The sequence below is a fragment of the Notothenia rossii genome, assembly GCF_949606895.1.
Source record: "Notothenia rossii genome assembly, chromosome: 8".
Lineage (NCBI taxonomy): Eukaryota > Metazoa > Chordata > Actinopteri > Perciformes > Nototheniidae > Notothenia > Notothenia rossii.
In genome coordinates this window covers 45,936,167-45,943,998 of record NC_136906.1, presented here as the reverse complement: position 1 = coordinate 45,943,998, position 7,832 = coordinate 45,936,167, and the positions used below count along the sequence as shown (strand labels likewise).

The 7,832-nt window shown below is 39.8% G+C and overlaps 1 long non-coding RNA gene across 1 annotated transcript; it reads right to left on the bottom strand.

Annotated features, from left to right (window-relative positions):
• Nucleotides 1–1,302: 1,302 nt before the first annotated feature.
• LOC307014848 lies at nucleotides 1,303–7,079 on the bottom strand. The gene is made up of 3 exons (XR_013801331.1): nucleotides 6,315–7,079; nucleotides 6,064–6,094; nucleotides 1,303–1,921 (listed from the first exon to the last, which is right to left on the bottom strand). It is a non-coding gene; the product is annotated as an uncharacterized lncRNA (long non-coding RNA).
• Nucleotides 7,080–7,832: the final 753 nt, after the last annotated feature.

The following is a 7,832-nucleotide window of genomic DNA, read 5'->3' as shown; positions in this document are numbered from 1 at the left end:
TCAGATTGAAGCGGCCAGTTTTATATCGACTATATGTGTGATCTCCTTTTTACATCTCGTTGTGTCATTTGAGTTTATTTGCTGTGTGTAGATTCAAGGATTTTGGTTATCTTGTCCAGGGATGCAAACTTGTCACCTTTCGGCGAAATTCTCCGTTTTGAATCCAAAATAGGTAGTTTGTGTGATTCATGTAGATCTAAAATAAAAATATTTTGGGGTATGGGAGGGGGTCTGGGACCCAGATTAATGTGCGGCCGCGAGCTTTTTTTATATATTATAATGAAGCGCGAGCTGTGTGCTCGAGTCTTCCTGCCTGTCGGCTCTGCTCATGATGTATAATAAGCCTCTGCTGCTCGGCGATGATGGTCTAGCTTCAGCAGCTACATTACCTACGGTGCGTTCGTTAATATTAACTGTGCGTCCGGAGTCACTGTGGCACAGACTGGACCGCTGGTGAACAGCTGTTAGAAAGGGCCGTTCAGGTGTTCAGAGTAGAGCTCCCTGTTGGAGCGGCAGAGCGTCATGTGCACTGAAAAGTATTTTTTTCCCGTCGCAAATATTATCGTTGAGCTAGCTAACTAGCATAAATTGTCACTATCTGCTAACGTTAGCTTTAGCCTTCGTTTTCTAATCGTTTTTTCATAGGCTGTAAACAGAGGTGGTATAAGTATATATCTTGTACTTGATTAAAAGTAAAGGTACTCAGTTATTGTACTTGAGTAAAAGTAGAAGTAGCCTACTCAGATCGTGTAGGCTACTTGAGTAAAAGTAGAAGTACTCAGATCTTGTACTTGAGTAAAAGTAGAAGTACCAGAGTGTAGGAATACTCTGTTACAGTAAAAGTCCTGCATTCCAAATGTTCCTCAAGTAAAAGTAAAAACAAAGTATTATCATCAAAATATAGTGAAAGTAGCGACAGTAAAAGTAGTCATTGTGCAGATTGGTCCATTTCAGAATAATATGATATGTTTTATAATGATTGATCATCAAAGTGTTCTCAAAGCTGGTAAAGGTGCAGCTAGTTTGAATAACTTTGTATACTGCAGGGTAGCTTGTGGATTTACTCCAGTTGGAACTAAAGTCTGATTCAACACTTGATTATATTTCACATCATTCATCCACATCTGTAAAGTAACTAAAGGGATTAAATACATGTAGGGGAGTAAAAGTACACCATTTACCTCTGAACTGTAGAGGAGTAGAAGTACAAAATAGCAAAACATTGAAATACTTAAGTAAAGTACAAGTATCTCAAAATTGTGCCCAATTATAGTACTTTTTGAGTTTATGAACTTAGTTACTTTACACCAGTGGCTATAAAGATAGAAAGACTAAGCCTTGCACAGAGGCATGAAAATACATTTTCAAAATGCTCAACAGTGCTGCCAAAATTATAAACTGACTGCTACACAATTAAAATAAATGCTTTTTATATATTTCTATTAGATGTGACTCTATGGCGTTTCTGTTCATATTAACACTGCTGCTTTAGTTGTTCTGACTGCTAAAATCCTCTGTTATTCCTAATTTTAAAGCCGATATTCTGTGGGGTCGGGGGGCTCGGATCCTTGTCACCTTTTTCATACCTGATGAGTTTGCATCCCTGTTGTCAATTTGTTTGGTTATCTAGGCACAGCTGTGTGTGACTCCCTCTGGTACACTGGTATGTGTTTTCCTAATGTAGAGAGCATTGATTAATTAATAAACTACACACTGACTCTAGATCCTGACCAAATCCTTTTTTGTTGATCAAATGTTTTTCAAAAATGTATTGTATATTATATAACAGCTGCACATCACAGACCGGACTCTCTGCTACTGTGGACCAGGAAGGAGGCGATCATCATCCCCATCCCCAAAGACCCTGCATGGCATGGAAATCTCCTCCTCCTGGAACAATTCTACACCCAGCATAGGCTCCCTGTGTTGGCCAGTAGAGAGTTCAATCAGGAGAGACGTGATGTATGGAATACATGTTTATTATCGGGTCACATTATATAAATGAAACATAATGATGACAGTTTATAACAAGTGAATAAAATGGTGTTTGGCGATTAGGCCCAGGTTTTGTAGGATGTCATTCGGGAAGGGAAGAACCGTTTCCGATGAACCCCCCTGGGTCTAGACACTGGTGGTGGTGATAAGTGGTTAGGTCTGGTTGGAAGGGAGAAGGTTGAGCTTGGCCCTGAGTTGGAAGCAGGAGGCGAAGGGGTGGAGGAGGGTTGCGCGTTGACACCTGGAAGACAGCTGATGGAAAAGGGGAGAGCATATATAGAGGGATTAACAGGTGCGATGATTAGGCTTGTGAATGGAGGGAAGTGATAGGTTAGCTGAGGAGTGGGGAGTGGCGCTCCCTATCCTTTAGTGAAGGGAGCGAGTATTGCCATGACGCGCAATACGAAGTGATAGGTCTTCCTGCCTGAACTTGCGCTGAGCTTCATTAGGACATTTAAATAAACATACTCTTAACACCCTCGGACTCTGCGTTTTGTTTCGTATGTGTGATGGGGTGTTATGCAGAGGGGAGGAAAACAGGACACAGCAGATTGGGATTGTGGTGGAGATGCTGAGCAGTTATTTAATTGTTGCGTGTAATTATTATTATACTGCGTGCTTCTTAGTTATTCCAGCTTTTGCTGTAACATGGATCTGTATGTAACTCTATATTTACTTGTTATCTACGACACTTCCTTCTACATCATACACCATCATTATACATGGTGTACATAGGATATATATATATATATATATATATATATATATATATATATATATATATATATATATATTTGTATAAATATCTGTAAATTGTATAATTTTATTTTTCGTATTTGGGATTTCTCTTTTGTCCACTCAAATACACTTGGCCCTTTCTCTTTTCCATGTGGAAAATGGCAGCTGCATATTCTGCTTTTCTCGCCTGGCTCCCTGTCTGCTCATCTACAATGAGACAATTATATAATTAATTACTAATAATCATTTAAACCTGTTATTACCAATATTTCACAAATTCTTCATGTAAACTTAAAGTCCATGTAATGTCCAAAATAAATGTTATTCTGTGTTAATAAATCGCTTCATCACTTTCCACTGTTTCATTTGACATATCAACATCAATGATTCTTTCCATAAATACCCCCCAAATAACATGAAATGTGTGCCACTTTCCCGTGTTATTCCGCTCCGGTAGCGAAAAGCTTGCCAGCCATTAACCCAGCTGTGTGACGTCACACGTGGCAAACACCAGCCTCGTCTAGATTGTTTGTTTTGTATCCTTCCGCTATTTTCGCTCAACATATGTGTAACCGGACCTCGCTAAACTTTTTTTATCTAACAATTCATGATGGGGAAGCGATGTGTAGTTGTGAGCTGTGAATGTTTCCTGATTGCTATAAACATTGATCATGGGTGCTGGAAGATTGTGCACAAAACTCGGGTCAGAATTAAGTTACTACAGGTGTTATGCCAGCTTGAGCTAAATGTCACCAGAGTACAGTGAACTTGCCTAGTGACTGAAATATATAAAAGTTGAAGTGAAATAAGTAAGGCCAAAAATGAATTACGTCTGAATATCTTTATTATTTTTACCACTTTTAATTATTTGTGGGCTCGCACATACCAAAATAGACTAATGTACACTGCAATAAAGATCAAATGATACAAGTGAAAAATTAACAAAAGAACTCTTTTTTATTTATCAAACAGTAAATTAATACAATCTTACAAACTTGTGATTTGGAAAATGTTGTTATATTTACATGTTTCTTTGGAAAAATAATATTGTAAATGATGTACTTTGTAAATTATTTACATCATGTGAAACCATTTTAACCAGTTCAGCTGCATGATTTATGTCAAATTACCGATTTGGCCATTGAAATCCCTGATAGCGGCCTCCCGGTTCAGGGTAAGTCTTCCGTATCTCGGTTACAGCACGCAGCGGGACTCTGATTTTTGGGCCGAGTACACCCTAGCACCAACGTACAAACTGTCGATAAGCTGTAAGCTATATCGATACTTCCTAATGAAAAAAAAGTATACAGATTATAAATATATTTGGAGAAAAATAAAATGTTATGTAGTACTATTATGTAGCAATGGTTACAAATTGGCTTATAACATGATATTTGTATTTTACTTGTACAAAATAAATATGAGGTTATACATGACTGCTTGACAGAATCATAGACCTCTTATATATTTCCTCACATGTGTAGTTGTTTCTTTTCCCAAGCATAAATTGAACTTGCATACACAGAAAAAATAAAAGCCAAGCTGTTTTTGACTGCTTGAAAGAGTTTAATGGTATCTTTAAAAGTGTAGGCCTACTATATCTGTAGCGACTAAAAGTATTATATGAAAGCAAAGCTGCAATAGGCAGTTGAGTCAATCAATATTTACTTACTGGTGTAGTGGGCCATCAACTGCTCTGTGTTGTTGTTTGTATTGAAGATACGCTATTTTCAGTGTCCAAACACTGAGACAGCCTTCTCTAAAGCCTGGGTGGCTAATAATGCACCTTGGTTTCTCGTCGGTGTCTTCTATCTGGCAGAGTCCTGCACGGGTCTGATTTTCAAGACCCGCTCCCGCCCCGCACCCGTGACGTGCAGTACCGAACCCGCCCCGCTACCCGCACATATTGCCAATTAGTTCCGCAACCCGACCCGACCCGCCGGCACAAGATCCGCAACCCGACCCGAACCCGAATATATATATAAGCAGTGACAACGTGCAATTATTAACACACGCAGTTGCATATTTGGCTCAAAAAGCCTGGGATGTTGTTTATTTTCTCCATCTAGGTTGACACCAAAAGCCTCCCAGACGTTGGATTTCGCTCTTGAAGAAGAGTTATTGAAAATTGTGTATTCTCCGCTAGAGAGCTTCACCTCAGCCATTCAGAATGTGGTGCGCTCAGCAGCAGATAGATGCGCTGCAGAGGTTATGATTATGCTCGGTCCCGCGGAGGAGAGGTCTGAGGATTTAAACATTAAACTAAATTATTATTGTTTAAATATATTTATTATGCAACACCCGCAACCGGACCCGCATCATCTTTGTTTTACCCAGAAGCGAACCCGGAAAAAAGCGTTTGAAAAAATACCACCCGCAAATCACCTTTTTTGCGGGTCACCCGTCGGGTAGGCCCACCCACGGATACCCGACCCGATTCAGGACTCTGCTATCTGGTCAGTAGGTTGCAAACTGTCTATTTGTTCCATCACCTGCCAGATCTCTCTGCAGCATACACATTCATCTGCAGTGGGCATGCTTTCACAGCATTGACATGTAGCCTACACCTGAATATTGTACATAACATTAAAAAAAAAACAATATCTGCCGGACGTGTGAGGAACAGATGACAAATTAAGATCGACATTTAGTGCAGGTCAAATTAAATAAAACTGAATTTACCATTCAGTATTGCTGACTCGAGTCTCGCCGGCTGCGGAATCCGCTTCTCTTTCACAAGTTTCTGCCTCGTTGTTCGATTGCCGGGCAGGAGGCTCGTACTGATAAGGCAAGATGCCTTGAAGTGAAAGGCTAGCTGGTTCACTCTCTACTTCTGTAACTGAATCCAGATAACCCACCGAATCTGAGCTTGAATGATCGCTCTCGCTGTCGCTGTCTGAAGTTGTCGCGTTGCTTGCCATTTGGACTGATTTGATCAGATGGCAATGTTTGCCACGTGTGACGTCACCGCTCGTTCGGGAGTGATCGGGGGCGTACTCGGCAAACTTCGGAACCAACATCGGTTTTTAACGTATATGTCATTTAATTATGACCAAACTTTAAACATTTTTATTTATTTTTATTCTGGTGATATCTAAACTACATGTTAAAAAACACCTGTGTTAGATGCATTACATGGCCTTTAAGAGCACAGCTGTATGTTGAGTATGTCAACTTTGCTTGGTTCATCTTACTGGGGAGCTGCTACATGGATGTCGGTGCAATTAATTTATTATTGACTCAGAATGAAGCACAACTTCATCTCATACAATACATTGACTTTATTTGTAATTGTGTAAAAAAATATGAATATTGATTAGCAAGCAGGACCTGCAGGAACAGAGAATGGTGATGGATGGAGCTGGGAAGAGAGAAGAATAAAGAAAACAGATCAACTTTATTATCGGATATTAAAAATTCAATTTCAAAACAAGTTGCCGCTCCTACAGTTTTCTAGTATGTAAAGATGATTTCACATGACCAATGCAAAATATCACACTCAATACATGTGTGTCTCTGGGGGGTGCATTGTGCCTTTGATGTATATAAATAATATACCATAACCAAATACTATTACGTACAGTGGAAATCAGGTTGCCAGAGCAGGTCAGTCCAGTGTGCATGTTCCTCAGGGTCTCAGCAGTTACAGGTGAGGTAAAGAAAATAAAAGAGAAAAAGGTCAGTAACAACACTTTAAAGTAACAACACTGAATAATGATCTATTTTAATAATTTTCTCTCAGTAATCACTCAACTACTGTCTTTCCAACAAACAGATTGACTCACTCTCACTATCATCACAATGAAACACGTCCAGAAGAATGTCATGCAAAGCTGCATGCCTGCCTTCCTTCGACTCTCCCTGAACTGCCTGATCTTTTAATGTTCAATGTTAACCATTTGTGTAGATAGCATTAAGTAGAAAATATGCTAATGTGGCGTTAGCCTACCTCCCTTCCCCTTAGCACCTGGTGGAGGGGGGAATAGGCTAGTCTTCAAATGTTTCACAAAATACTTACCATCATGACTACTCTTACTGTTTAACATTTTGGTTTACTTCATGTTAAGGCTAAAACAAATGACAAGGCTAAGTAATGTAATGTAATGCTAACTAACTTGCTCGCTACTAGCTAGGTAGCTAACTTGACTATGTTCCATGCAAAACATGTATATTACCTGATATGTTTGGTCCAACGACTCCTGGTCCTTTCATAAGACGGGAAGCGATAGAACGAGCAAGTGGTATGATCTCTTTTGTGATTACAACCTGGTACAAAGCACACAGGCATCTTGTAAAAGTGAATTTATTGGAGCAATCTCTTATATTTATTGGAGGGAATAAATCAGTCTTCTCCTTCCTCTTTGCTTTGCGAGTCGCGCAACCAGTCTTGGAGCATTATCGCCTATGACATCACTTACGCGACCCAGAATGCATTTGGGATTTGTAGTCTTTCTAGTTGCGTATTTTTCATAGTCTTATATTTCAACAATTTTACGACAAACTGTGACTTTTTTTTGACATGGAAATTATTATTTAAGATTGACAAACATCATATGTGTCATTCGTGGCACAATTCAAACGGGATCAAAAGATAACTTTTCTCTCTCCATTGACTTCAATGTATAATTTTCCGCTTCCGGGGCCCCATGGAGGCTCCCGGAAGGGGAGGGACTTCACTTCTCTATAGGCTACTCAGTTTTTGAGTGACAGTCCACTACACCACAGATCCTACAGTGCAAATCCTGCAGCAAACTCCGGAGTCCACTCGGCCACAAATTCTACAATATAAAAGTGGCAGATTTGCTTTATTAAACAGACCAGACCTAGGCTGCGAGTAGTAAGATTCATCCCGCTTTCATCTCATTAGTATGCATAGAGGGTGACAGGTGCTGTGACAGGTCACACCTTCCCCTACTTATGCTAATGAGCTAAGTCCCGCCTCCCCTTTGATTGAGGTGTGATATCCTAAGTAGGTGTGAGATCCGTCGATAGGAGGGGGTTGATGTGTATTCACAGGTGTGAAAAGCCCCCACTGTTGCGCCTTATGGTGTATCATAAAAAAGGTTTCAATCACATTAGTATGCATAAAAAGTGACAGG